This window comes from Prionailurus bengalensis, chromosome A3, assembly GCF_016509475.1.
Source record: "Prionailurus bengalensis isolate Pbe53 chromosome A3, Fcat_Pben_1.1_paternal_pri, whole genome shotgun sequence".
Classification (NCBI taxonomy): domain Eukaryota; kingdom Metazoa; phylum Chordata; class Mammalia; order Carnivora; family Felidae; genus Prionailurus; species Prionailurus bengalensis.
In genome coordinates, this window is record NC_057354.1 from 10,672,690 (window position 1) to 10,686,143 (window position 13,454).

At 55.8% G+C, this 13,454-nt stretch overlaps 1 protein-coding gene across 4 annotated transcripts in view; it reads left to right on the plus strand.

Annotated features, from left to right (window-relative positions):
* Positions 1-13,454, plus strand: part of NFATC2 (nuclear factor of activated T cells 2) — a 160,006-nt gene that overhangs the window by 134,046 nt on the left and 12,506 nt on the right. The window lies entirely within an intron of this gene.

Genomic DNA, 13,454 nt, shown 5'->3' on the forward strand with positions numbered 1-13,454 from the left:
GCCTGCATAGGGATGACACGAGAGGGTCCTCTAGATCCAGTTCGTACACAGAGCGGAGCATTTATCGTGGGTTTTTCACCCCTTCTGTCTGATGAGACCCCAGAAAATCGGCTTTCGCCGCAGAGCCGCCAATCTGACCGCCCCCTGGACGTCCCCACGTGGCCGCCCCACGGGATCAGGTGCCCGCCCCACTCGGTCCCTCGCTCCCTTATCGTACAGCTGCCTACGGAATGTGGGGGCGTGGCCTTAGGCAAGTGACTGAACACCTGCGAGCTCACCGTCCGCTCAGGAGTGACAGTGCTTCGGGTTTCAACGGTTGACGCGTGGCCGGTTTAAGTGACGCACATAACGGGGTCAGCCACGTGGTGGGCGCTTGGCAGGGAGTAACCGTCCGCTCGTCATCTTCCCTGCGACCGTCTCCATCCGTGCCAGGCTGAGGAGTGGCCCGTCCCCGCATCCTCCTCACCAGCCCTTCTTCAGTACCCTCTCCCCGGTTCCGGGCTGAAGCCGTCTGCTCAGACACCACAGGGAGCCTCGTCTCGGGGCCCCTGGCCCGTCTGCTGGACGCCCCCTGAGTGAGGGGTGCGGGTGCGGGTAGCTGTCCTGGGGGTACTGGCAGACGCCCGGAGGCAACCCAAATGCCTGTCAACCAGGAACAGTCACATAGGAGGTCCTGAGCAGCTTGGGGCAGGTATGGAGGGGAGACCTCTTCCTGCTTGTGTTTTTGTACTTAGGGATTTTTTTTTTCTTCTTTGCTCTAGCAGATATTCCTTAAGAAAATTGCAAAGAGGAAAAAAAAAAAAGGGAACACAATCAGGTCTTAGAAACGATCCTCCAGGCTCGTGTAAAAAACGGGGTTTTAGAAGTTCTTTTTTTTTTTTTAATATTTTTTAATGTTTACTATTTTGAGAGAGAGAGAGAGAGAGAGAGAGAGAGAGAGCATGAGCAGGGGAGGGCAAGAGGGAGACACAGAATCCGAAACAGGCTCCAGGCTCTGAGCTGTCAGCACCAAGCCCGACACGGGGCTCCAGCCCTCGAACTGCGAGATCATGACCTGAGCCGAAGTCGGACGCCTAACCGACTGAGCCACCCAGGCGCCCCCAAAGCTTTCAGTTCTGCTTAGGGGTACGTCTCACCATCTGGATGCACAGTTGTCCCTCTCGGCTTTGAGTGGAGGATGACACAAAGCTCTGCGGAGACTTTCTTGCCTCTAAACTCATGCCCACACCGTAACCTCCGCCTGGAACGCCGTCCCCTCCCTCTTGTGCCTTTTGGAGTCTGACCAGTATTTCAAGGCTCTGACGAGCTGTCTTCTCTCTGCAGCTGCTGAAGGGGGCGGCGGGGGGCACGCTTCTCTTTCTCTGAGTCCCGGAGACACACACGGCCCCTGGCAGGCGTGTTCACCACATACACCTCTCAGGTGTTTCTGTGCATTTTTTCTCCCTCAAGTCCAAGTCTCTGGGTGGGAAGTACTAACATCTCGACTTGTCTGTACCCACAACTGCGCCTGGGATGGCTTTGCACACGGTAGGTCCCTGACAGTGTTTGCTCATGTCCCCGTTTGCTCAGAGCCTCACCCAGCCCCCTGCACGTAAGATGTGTGGAATTGAGCGAGTATCCGAGAGCAAAATGGGCAGGATGAGCGAGGGGACGTTTTAGTCGTCTGGCCTGATACGGCCCAGAGTTTCCCCAAGCACAAGTGCCTCGGCCTTGAACGTCCCGCTGGGACCGTGCAGCGCGGGGAGGCTCCGGCGGGTCCCTGGGTTCCCTCTCAACGCCCCGCTCTCCAGGCCTCCGACAGCCCAGCGGACTTGACGGAGGCAGGGCCCGGAGGCCAGGCTGGGGCAGGCCTTCAAAAATGCGCTGGCCGCGGGGCCCACTAGAAAATCGATTTCTCGCCTCCAGCCAGCCGTGCTGCCCAGCCCCGGGCCATCCTGCAGCTGTTGTGACAGCAAAAGCGAGTGCCATGGAAACGATTGTGCAAAAAGCCCGGAGCAGGCTGCCCGGGGAGAGTGTGTTCAGTAGCTTCCGCGCGGCCCTCCGGCTCCCCTGTTATTCTGTTGTCCTTGGCGTGGGCTCGCGCTGGGCTCCAGATCGCTCCTTCTGCAGGGAGACCCGCGACGCGGCTCCCTTCCCATGCCAAGAGGCCAGCCCAGCTGGCACACGTGCCCCTCTTCCCTCTGCGGGGCCGCCTGCCAGCTCCCCGCTCCTCCCTAAGATAGCGTCCCCGGGCCCGGCCGGCCGGGAGCGAGGTGGCCGGGGATGCCCGCGATGGGCATCCGAGCTGGCCCGGGCTCCCCTCTGTAAACAGCCCAGTGTTTGCATCCCGGGGCCTGCCAGGGCTCTCCCGGCCCAGCCAGCAGGGCCTCCCTCCCGCTGTGGTTCCAGGCGTTTCTGGGGGTGGAAAACAGAAACCAGCCCTGTGTTCTCCAGACTGCCAGGCTTCTGAGAAATGCATGCCTCAGCCCAGGGACTGGGGCTCCCTTCTCCTGCTGACCCCTGGCCCCGATTAGAGATGGGGACCAGCTCCCCCCCGCCGGTGTCCTGTTCTGATCAGAGAGAAGATTCTAGGGACGGTCTTCGGCCCCACCTACAGTTGCACCCCTGTACTCACTGGGCCCTCCCCTGACCCCACTCCGGCTGCTGGGTGCACGGGGCCTGGGGCTCACCTCAAGGTGGCCTCTTGGCCCTTGACTGTGGCCAGAACCACCCTGGAAAAAGTTTCCTAAATTCCAACTCTAGATCACTGCCCTGGGGCACTTGCTGCTCTGAGGGAGTTTTCTGCCTTTCAGGGTCCCTCCCCGCCAACCCCTTGTGGCTGGTGTCGGCAGAGGGACAGAAGTAAGAGCGACCTGTTTAAAGTCCTCCTTGCTGAGGTGGGAATGACCGCTAAGATCGGTGGGTGCTTCAGATTTCCAGGAGGGGCTTTTCATGCCAGTGGGTCTCTTAAGGAGAACTGGGATGGGGCATCTTCACGCGGACATTGGCGCCTCTGGCTTGTGTTTCGGGAAGTTCGGCATCCTGGCCCGAGCCGTTGGCCCTTGGATCTGTTTGCACTCAACACATCTGCTGAGCGCCTACTGTGTACCAAGCTGAAAACAATTCACAGGGTATCGGCTCAGCAGATTCACTTGTGGTTTGTGATAAGGTGAGTGTAGTTCGTGTGTGCACAGGGGGGAGTGTGTGCCCGGGAGCTAGTAGGGGCAAGAAGAAGAAGTTGGCCCAATGAGGTCCTCCTCGGACTTCAGGGTTAACTCTGATCATTTTAGGCCCGAACAAAAAGCTCTGTCTTTGCCATTAAACCAACGTTTCTGGGCGACGCAGAGGTACAGGGTAGAGTGGTTGCGAGTTTGTGCCCTGGCATCACCCGCCTGCATTTAAATCCTGGCTCGGCCACCTGCTGTCTCTTTGGCTCTGAGTAAGTCCTCCAGCAGCGCCCCCCCCCCTCCCCGGGCTCTCAGTGAACTACCAAAGGGGAATAATAATTGCCACCTATTCGTGGGGACTCGTGAACACTCATTGGTCAGCGTGCGTAGATGTCTTCGGACACGATGTGGCGGTCACCAGCATTATGCATCGACACCTGCGGCCAGACAGGTAAATGGGCAGGTGCCGGGTGGATGAGGGGGGTCCCTGTGCTGTGGATCTTGCAGCCTAAGGGAGAGTAGGGATGATAAGTGCACAGAATTGTGTTTCACACGGCGAGACCGGCTGTGAAGGTGTTTCGGAGGAAACGACGTTCTCCTGCCCCTGGTGTGCTAGAGGCCAGTCCCCTGAAGGGTCACTGCTGACTGCTGCTCCTTGCTAGTTCTTACGTGGTAGACACGCAGGGAACCGGGCTCCGCTGTCTTCCTTCTTTCTTGTCTCCATTCCCTTTCCCCCTGCCCCCCTTCCTTCCTCCCCTGCCCCCCTTCCTCCCCTCTCCTTTCTTCCCTTCTTCCGTTCTCTCTCTCCCTCCCTCCCTTCCTTCCTTCCTTCCTTCCTTCCTTCCTTCCTTCCTTCCTCTACCAAATTGCTTTTATTACCTAGATGGAAGATCTAAAAATAACAATACAAATATCGTGTCCCCACCTCGAGTTTAAAGAAAAAGAACATAAGCACTGCCTTTTAGCTCTTCTGTTTTTAAAATCGTTTTCATCTGGGGCGCCTGGGTGGCGCAGTCGGTTAAGCGTCCGCCTTCAGCCAGGTCACGATCTCGCGGTCCGTGAGTTCGAGCCCCGCGTCGGGCTCTGGGCTGATGGCTCGGAGCCTGGAGCCTGTTTCCGATTCTGCGTCTCCCTCTCTCTCTGCCCCTCCCCCGTTCATGCTCTGTCTCTCTCTGTCCCCAAAATAAATAAACGTTGAAAAAAAAAATTTAAAATCGTTTTCATCTGCCAGTCTTTCCGTTAGGTTTCTCGAGAAGATGGCTCTTTAAAAAACTTCGCTCTGATTTTCACTATCACGGCTAAAAATTTCTAATTCTTCAGTATCAAACGCCATGCTCAAGTTTTCACTTGCCTCGTAAGTGCCCAATTTTTTTTCTTTTTTCTTTCTTTTTTCTTTTTTCTTTATACTCGTTTGACTCTGGGTCCAGGGCAGGGCCCGCACGCTGTGGTGGTTTGACGTGTGTTTTTGTTTCTTTCCTCCACCCACGTCCCTGTCCTCTTTCTCCCCTTTGCTCTCTCTCTGCGTTCCAGAAGCGACACGGTTTGCACACGGGCCGGTTTTGCCCATCGAAGCCCCGCGTGCCTCTGATGGGCTGTTCCATCCGTAGCTGTAATCCTTTCCTTTTCTCTGCTGTGCAGTCTTCAGTCACAGGGTTCATGCGTCCATCCCAACAATGGACATTTGGTCCGCTTTGCTTGGTATAGACGACGCCTTCTGGAATATTCTTGCTCTGTCTCCTGGCGCGCATACAGGAGTTCCCGTAGGGTTATCCCTCCAGGGGGGATTGCTAGGCCACTGGGCGTGCACATCTGCCACTTGAGGAGACAGACACTGCCAGACTGTCTCCCAAAGGGGTTGAACCAGTTGACAGCCCCGTCGGCATCAGACAGGCCCCACATGCTCCCAACGTTTGACACTGGGAGACTCGTAAGTGGTTTTGCATGGCTTGCACGTGTGAAACGATACCTTTTGACGAACAGAAACTTTTCATGTAAATTTATTTTCCGAGAGGTTTGAACTGTGCGCGTGGAGCCTCGGGTGGTTCTACCCAAAGTGTGTCACGGGGACTGGCGGCCTAGGTGTCACTTGGGAGCTTATTAGAAATGCAAATTCCAGAAACACTAGGTGGGGCCCAGAAATCTGCCCTTGACAAGGCCTCCAGGTGATTCAGATGCTCCTCGAGTCCGAGGTCCTGGCTTAGGAAACCTTCTACCCATCAGTCTCTTAAAGAGCTTCTCCTGTATCATTTCCCAATACGTCACAGTCTCACCTTTCACACTGAAGTTTGCAATCCACCTGGAATTGACTGTGTGTCCAGCATCAGGTAAGGTTCTAACTTCGCTGCTTTCCGTCCGGATGACTGGTGGGCCCAGACCATCTGTGGAGGAGTCGACCCCCTCCCCACCGGCCTGTAATCCAGCAGTGTCGTAAATATCATTTCCACGGAAGCGTGGGCTTCTTCCTGGTCTCTTGGCTTTGTTCCGCAGAAGAGTTATGGCAGCTTTTCGTACACAGTCTTGGTTTCTGGTAGGGTCAGTCACCGGCCTGTCGTTCTCCATGAGTGTCTGGGCTTCTGTTGGCTGCTTCTTGGCTCTTTGGGGATTTTTGTTTGTCTGTGGACATGTTAGGGTCCGCTTGTCAGACTCCACAAGATCGCACTGAATCTCTCCATCAACTTGAGACCATTGAATCTCGAGCGCCAACAGGGACAAATGGACATTGTACAGTCTTGAATTTTTGTGGGTTTTTTTTTTCCTAAAACCCGCTCAAGACCATCCTTTGTAACAGAAGTGGAGACAGAACTGCCTCACACGGGGATTCGCTGTCATTCCCAGCCACTGACGCTGCCACACGGGCTGGGATGTGCCTCGCGAGCTCACGATGGCCCTGAAGCCTGCCCGCCCCCTCAACGCTCAGCTGCCTCAGTGGATGCTCCGGGTCAGGAAGGTGGAGGGCATTAGTTGGAAAGCCCTTTCTAAGTGTCTCTGGTTTCCTGCAGACGTGCTGTGCTTAGAACCTGCCTCCTGCAAAGGTCTTTGCATGGGCGCTTTCTAGCCACGTTCCAGTCGGCAGAACAAATGGGCTCAGGATAGAGATGTTCACAGGTGGAGATGCAGCTTCTCACTCTTTAAGTTGCACTCAGTGGAAAGCAGAGGTTTGGGGTTCCAGATCCCCCGGTGCTCGTCTCGACCGCGTTTGCGTCATGGTTCTTTTAGGCTTGCTGTGTGCAACGCTTGGTAGTGGGGGAGGGGCGTGGGCCTCGTGAACCTCTTGAGCCGGCATTCGCTAGTCAGAGGGAGCTGGGTGGGTGACGGCACGACCAAAGCTCGGAGGCCCTGGCTTCTCCCTGAGGACGGCAAAGCGTGATTTCTCACCGCTCCTCTCGGGACCTGCTCTGAGGCAAGCATGACGATACGCCATGTTTTGCCACAGTGAAGTCAGCGCTGGGTCGCCAATACTCAGAGCCGTGGCTTTGAGAGCGTTCATTTATTCCTTTTTTCACTTAATGGCTCGTTCATCCAGCGGCTACGCATCGTCACTGCTGGGGACACCGTTTGCACAGAAAGGCTCCCAGCCCCTGCCCTCATCGAGCTCACGGTCCAAACACAAACGCGAGAACCAAGTAGCACCAAATGCTGTGAGGAAAGGTGATCCAAGAGGGGTGGGAAGAGAGAGAGGAGGTAGCACGGAGGCCTGCTCCTCTAGCAAGGGAAGGATCCCAGAGGAGGAGACGTTTGGCAGAGAGCTCAAGGAGAGAGAGCCTTTCTTTTTAATTTATGGCCAAGTTAGTTAGCGTCTAGTGCAACAGTGATTTCAGGAGTAGATTCCTTAGTGCCCCTCCCCCATTGAGCCCATCCCCCCTCCCGCAACCCCTCCAGTAACCCTCTGTCGGTCCTCCATATTTAAGAGTCTCTTCTGTGTTGTCCCCCTCCCTGTTCTGATATTATTTTTGCTTCCCTTCCCTTACGTTCATCTGTTCTGTGTCTTAAAGTCCTCGTATGAGTGAAGTCATAGGGTATTTGTCTTTCTCTGACCAATTTCGCTTAGCACAGTACCCTCTAGTTCCATCTACATAGTGGCAGGTGGCAAGATTTCATTCTTTTTGATTGCCGAGCAATACTCAATGAGAGAGCCTTGTAAATATCTAATGAAAGAGCATCCCAGGTAGCAAGAATAGGAAGTGCAAAGGCCCTGGGGTGGTAAGCCTGCTTGCCGTGGTTAAAGCGTAGGAAGGAAGGTGGAGGCGACTAGAGGATGAGGCAGAGAAGCGTATTTTCTTTGATTTTAAAGGTGTGGACTTTCCCGGGGCTGAGGGGGAACCCCTAGGTCCCAGGAGTGTGTGAGTGGTGGCGGGAGAGAGTCCATCCGAGTGGAATCCGGTGGGTGTCCGCAGCATCCAGGCACCTCCTGTGCATGGTGTGGTCCGGCAGCCACTCACCCGTCACCCTCTGGGATCCCCTGGAGTTCCCATCAGACGGGCCCCTGACTGTGGAGGCTGAGCTGGTTATACGTGATTTGGAGAGGAAGGCTGCCTTTTGTGCCCTGCCACCCAGATGGCCACCCAAAGCCGGGATCGGATCGACAGCGCGAGAAGGCTTGGGTTCCTTTAGGTCTAGAAACAGGTTGCTGGTGGTTTTGTGGGATGTGAGCTTACGCTTTTCTCTTTTGCGGGATCATACCGTCACCAGGAGCGAGCTGGGAGGCCTCCTGTCCTGCCCGGGGAAGCCACCAGCGCCGTCCGAGCCCCGGGCCTCAGCTCTGTTTTAAGGCTTGTGATGTGCTAATACCGTGTCGCTTTTTAGACATGCGCCCTGGGCTCGGCCTTGCGGTCCTACGAGGGAGCCAGGCTACTCTCGGCTTCTTAAATCTCCTCCCCCCAGCTTAACTAGAGTGAGCAGCATTGTTAGCTCAAGCCGTTTTCCCTCAAAAAGTACATGGGTGATTTTTCCTGTGGAATCCTAAAAGCTAGGGTATCCCAGGGTCCAGTCTTTGTTCCGATTTGCATCCGGAGAAGCAGGTTCTGGCTGCCCGAGGAGAACCGCGAAAGAATTCCCACCTTGGTGGCACGCCGGCCTGCCCTCCCCACCCGCCAACGACACCCTCCGCCCCGTTAGCACCTTGGCTTCTGACTCGGAACCAGAGCCCCAGAACTGTCGTGTTTACTCATCCTGAGAGCTGGGGACAGCTCGGTGCAGCGTGGCACTTTTTCTCGTAAGCTCCGAGGTCTTGCTGGTAAGATGTCTGGGCGGCTGGGTGCCGTGCGGGACCTGATTGATGCTGGGGCTGGCTTCCGGAGGCCTCTGGCTTGCAGAGCGTGGGTGACTCAGAGGGCTCTTATGCATCTGCACGCCGCTGGTCCAGGGCAGCCAGCACTCTGTGCAGGGTGGCCTGGGAGGGGCCCCTCTCGGCAGGATGTGAGAAGGCATCTCTGAGAGCACGGCTGACCTCAGACCCGCCCACTCTGAAAATGCAGAAATAGCTGCGGAGGTGAAAGTGCTCTGGGGAAAGAGGGTGGCCGTCCAGTCAGTTCAGCCTGTTAACCAAATGTTCTCCACGTGGCCGGTGAAAACACACGTTAACGACGGGGATAGGAGCGGCGCGAGCACACTTTTTTGCGGCTTGACCGGGAGCCGGTTGTATTCACGCACAACCCCTTGCCAGGTTACACGTTGTCATTCCCACGTTGCGGACGAAGGAACTGAGGCTCGAGAAGTGGATTGGCCCATGTTCCCTCCGTGAATACAGAGTGCTCGTGATGGGCCACACGCTGTCGGAAGCACCTGTCACATGGTGACTCGTTGATTCCCAGAGATTCGCAGGACGTGCCAGGGCCTGCCTCCAGCCCATGGCAGGACGTGGCAGGCTGAGATTCGGACCCACGCCCTCTGGCCCCCAGCACTGTTTCCCCGCGGGTCTGCCCTGAGGGCGTGCGCCCCTCACCGCTGTGCTCAGCCCCTGCACTGAGAGGTCCGTGGCCCCTGCCCTCAGAGACTCCTCCAACCTTGCCAGACGCGGGAAGGCTGCCTTTGTGAGGTCAGTGGAGGGCGGAGCAGGGAGAAGGGGCTCTGGGCTGGAGGAAACCAGGCAGCAGTTGAGGCTGGGTGTGGACAGAGAGATGGGTTCCGATGCATACAGCAAGGACAGGGGGCCTCCCGGCCCCAGACCCAGACCGCATAAAGGTGTGGTGGTAGTGGGAACGTTGGGGCCATAGCATCAGCGTCTGCTCCTTGTTCAAATCCTGCTGCGGACCAGCCGTGTGGCCTTGGAAAAGTCCTTTGACCTCGGGCAAGTCACTTAACCTTGGCCGCTTCGCTGGCGGATGCCTGCCGTGTGAGCATAAATGGAGACATCAGAGAGGCAGGTGCTCTGGCAGAACAGGGCTTGTGGGGGTATCTGAGCTCGGCTGCCATTAATTTTCTCACTGTTTAGAGTCTGGAAGTCCGCGATCGGGGAGCCAGCGAGGTGGGGTTCTGGTGAGAGCCCTCTTGGGACGGGCACCTTCTCACTGGGCCGGCACAGGGCGGAGGGCGAGCGCACGAATTCTCTGGCGTCTCTTCTGATGAGGGCACTAATCCCATCATGGGGGCCCCACCCTGATCACCTCATCGACTCTGGTCACCCCCAAAGGCCCCATGTCCGGATACCATCATGTCGAGGGTTAGCACCACAACATAGCCATTTTGGGGACACAACTGAGTTCATGGCTGGGCCTGGGGGTGACAGGTTTGATAAGGGGATGAGTCAGGAGTTGGAGTTCTGTCCCCATGTGTCTTAGGGACACCTGGAATAACGTCACACACACACACCGTCCTTTCTGGTCCCTCGGACAGCCTTTGTGTTGACGGCAACAAGTTCCCCATACCAGGCCTGTGAATCTCACCTGGAGACATTCAGGACTGGGTTTGGTCCGACCTGGTGAAATTTCTTTCCAAAAGCTAGTAGCTCTTTTGATTCTGGAAGGAGTGGACTGAATGGTCCGGGGGGTGGGGGTGGCCCTGATTTATCTTGCCGTTCCTTGCCCCACAGGCCCTTGGCTGAACCAGGAAGGTGGAGGGTTCTTGGCCCTGCACCTGCCCTCTCCCTCTCCAAGGCAGCTGGGCTTGCCCAGGGCTGGGTCCCAGGGTGAGGGCTTGCCCATGAACCTGGGGCCAGGCCTGCGCCCCCAGGTGGTCGGTCTGTAGGTCAGTCAAATCTTACGCTAACCCAGGCTGCGGGCTAGAGGGAGGCAGATGTGGTGGGAAATCTTTTGGGGGTGGATTTAAAGACAAAACGTGCCAAATGATGGGAAGGTATCGTGGAGGGGGGGAGTGTGAAGGGGGAGGGTGCCTCCTTACGGGACACGGGCTTCTGGGCTTTGGAAATGTGTGGATGTAGGTAGGGGTGTCCCCCTGGGGGCTGGGTCAGGCCATTGTGTGTCATGAGGAAAGTGGCCCAGGACGGAGGGGCTTCCTGCCTCTCCGGGATTCCACCTGCTAACCCGTCTCCCCGGCCTCCATCCCAACTCTCACACATCAGCAAGGAGAAACGCACTCAAATGTCTTGACATAAGTGTTTGGTTAATTCCTTCGACCCCCAGAGAGAAAATGGCTTCCCGAACAATTAAGTATTTATTTTATCATCTCATTGGCGGGCACAGGCTCATTTGTGGGTTTGGAGCGCCATTTCTTTCCCGAATCTCGGCTGGATGTAGCAACCGGCGCCTGCCTTTTGCTTCTGTTTTGGCAACAACGTATTTTGCAACGCTTGCTTTGTGGCTGATGCCTCTCAGCAGAGGTTTGGGGTCCAGGCATGATGAAATGGCAGGACGACAAGGAAGCAAGCCGTGGTTTGTTTAGAATGCTTTCTTGCCTGTGGTTGCTACCTTAGAAGCCGTGTGGTTGCTCGCCAGGAGAGGTGCAACGTAGCTGCATGAAATCAGAAGAAAATTCTGCTGAATTGGAGAAAAGGACTGGGCAGAAGGGGCAAACCCAGCTCAGGCTTGAGTTTCTACAGTTGGTGAGTCCTTTCTCCTAGGGCAGCATAGCTTAGAGAAAGTCCCAAGTCGTCGTTCCCTAGACTGTAAGCGGATGCGTAATCACGGGAAACGTGGAAAAGGGGATAAGGTGGTAGCAGTTTGGACTGTGGTTGGGAGGGACATCAGTGTTTTCATCGTAGAGCCAGCAGACTGCCCGCACCTTGGGCCGTTCTCGGAGTCCCGTCAGCTGCATGACACAGGTGCACGCGGGTCTTCCCATCTACTTCCATCCCCCTTAGAGACGCTTGCCTGAGATTTCAGGAGGCTGGACGTTAGTTGTATAATTTGGCGAGATGACACATTCTCCCGTCTGTGTCTTTGCACTTTATCTGTCGATACCATGTGCTTGCACGTTAATTACCAGTGTTGATTAATAAGGGAAGCACTTCCAATCCCTGTCTTCAGTGATCATCTAATCTACAGCACCAGTGGAAGGATTCACCGCTTTATGCCTAGTGTTGTAAAAATGCAACATCGCTGTGTAGGTCTTCAGCTGTAGCCTCATAAAAGACCACACAATGGGGCAATGATTCTAGGACCAGAGGCCTGCTCTCCTTGGCTTTGTGGTGGAGGGGGGTGTAGGTGTCACCCAGGTAACTCTAAACATGGCTGCCTCTCTTGCCATCCACCTCCATATTACTAACAACTGGCCAGAGCAGCCATGCCGATCAAAGGAACCTACTTCCTCGTGAACCGCGGAGGGAAACAGGATCCTATTCTTGGTTATTAGAGAGGATGCTTTGGCCTGGCCTCTGTCCCCTTTCTCACCCTTCCCTCTTACTCTTCCATGGGTCTTCTTGAGGGGCCATATCGCAGAGCTTATAAATACCGGCCAACAGACCAGGTAGAACATCTTATTTAATCCTCACAGAATCCTTGCCAAGAAGGTGTTGTTATTCCCATTCTGTGGCTCAGCAAGGGGCCAGGAGACTTGCATGGCTGTCACTGGCCGAGTGCTTTTTTTCCAAGGGCTTCTGACACCAGTCTGCATTTTCACCCAGCTCCCAAGACAGCCTGATCATCTCCCAACTACAGGGAGCCTGGGCTTAAGGCCCATGAAGCTGGGGCTTTATTGAGCTCTGCGCAGTGCAGGGGCCCGGTCCTGGACAAACCTCTCCATCTTCCTGTGCCTCGCTAACCTGACCTGAGCAATGAGTGTTGTACCACCACTCCCCAGAGACGGCTGGCGGGGAAGTGGGTGGCTGGGTCTTGAGCTGAGGTTGGGGTCTTCGCTGAATGGAAATAGGCCCTTCCTCTCCCCTTGTCGCCTCTGCCTTGCACCAAGAAACAGGCCGTGAAAGAGTGAAACTTCATGACTAAACAGGAAGCTGTACCTCAAAAGGCTGCAAACCAGTTAGGTGAATGCTTTATAAATTCTCTGAACACTCTTGATGAGGGCTGGGGAGCAGAGTCAGAGCAGGGCTTGCTTCTTGGGTACTGGCTGGCTGGACTGAAAGGCATGGTCCCCGGGGCTCCCCCCTGGACTGGGCTCGCTGCTCCAAGCATGTGACCTTGGACCTGTGCGTGGCACTTGATGTCTACTGAGTGTAGATGGATAGAGTGGAACCTGTTGGCCCTTAGAGCAACTAAGGTTTTTCTGGGAGTAACGACTGACCCAACTGCTGTGCCTTCAGTGCCACCAGTTCTTGGGCAGAGACCAGGGATCCCAGCACCGGGTCAGGGACACAGGGGAGCGGCCGATGTAGTGATCAAGACAGGAGGTGGTAGGGGCTGCTGGTTCCCAGATCTAGTTCGAAGGTAAACCCAGAAGCATTTGCATATGGAGGGATGTGAACGGTGACCGAGATTGGTCTCAACAACCGGAAGAAGAGAGTGAGGTTTCTTATGATGGGAACAAGTGGTGGAGGTGGAGGGGGGGGGGGGCGGGTGTGAGAATCAGGAAATCGGCTTTGGCCATGTTCAGTTTGGGATGCCCAGTGGGTAGTTAGATGGGAAAGTCTGAAGGTCAAGGGTGAGGTCTGGGCTGAAGACATTAATTTGACCACTGTTGGGATACAGATGGTATTTTAAGGCCTCGAATGAATGGTCTGACGATGCCTTTTGCTCTTGGGGTGAACAAGCCACCGTGCACTGGAGCTAAGGCAGTCCAGTGAGGAAACTGCTGGTGGGGCCATGGCCACCCGGAATTTTGGGGAGTGGATGGTTTTGCTTCGGGAGGTGGCCTGAAACGCAGGGTCCAAACTGTTCACAGCAACCGCCCTGGAGGAGCTGGTTATTTTCTCCTGTGCCTACTAACCCCAACCCAGCCCACCCGAACGGAGCCCAGCCTGGG